We start from the raw sequence: 355 nt of genomic DNA, 5'->3' as shown, positions 1-355 counted from the left end.
TGTCCCAAACCCCGCTGCTGTGAGGTGCTGTGCAGTGCAAACCATGGAGAGGAAATACCTTTCCATGACTTACTTTGTTTTCCAGGTTTACATCTTTTGAGTTCTGAGGAAGTGGGAATTTGTGGAAAGGAGCATGGGGGCTTTGTGGGCACCAGGGCTGGGGCTTGGAGGACTTGAGAAACTGTAAGGAAGGGGACTAAAAAAATCTCTAAACCCGCCTTGTTTTGGGAGCCCCCAGGTGATTTGGAGGGGGATGTTGGTGCTGCCATGGGGTGAAGAAGAGCTGGACCCTGCTCCTGGCTGCTCAAAGCCATGTCCAGCTGCAGGGTTAGGGGCATGGGGGGGGGGGGGGGGG

At 54.9% G+C, this 355-nt stretch overlaps 1 protein-coding gene across 1 annotated transcript in view; it reads right to left on the bottom strand.

The window, feature by feature from the left end:
• The window catches only part of GNG13 (G protein subunit gamma 13), an 11,266-nt gene that overhangs the window by 10,752 nt on the left and 159 nt on the right, over positions 1–355 (bottom strand). The window lies entirely within an intron of this gene.

Source organism: Egretta garzetta, unplaced genomic scaffold (genome assembly GCF_000687185.1).
Source record: "Egretta garzetta isolate BGI_Z169 unplaced genomic scaffold, ASM68718v1 scaffold426, whole genome shotgun sequence".
Taxonomy (NCBI): domain Eukaryota; kingdom Metazoa; phylum Chordata; class Aves; order Pelecaniformes; family Ardeidae; genus Egretta; species Egretta garzetta.
This window is presented reverse-complemented; position numbering and strand designations above follow the sequence as displayed.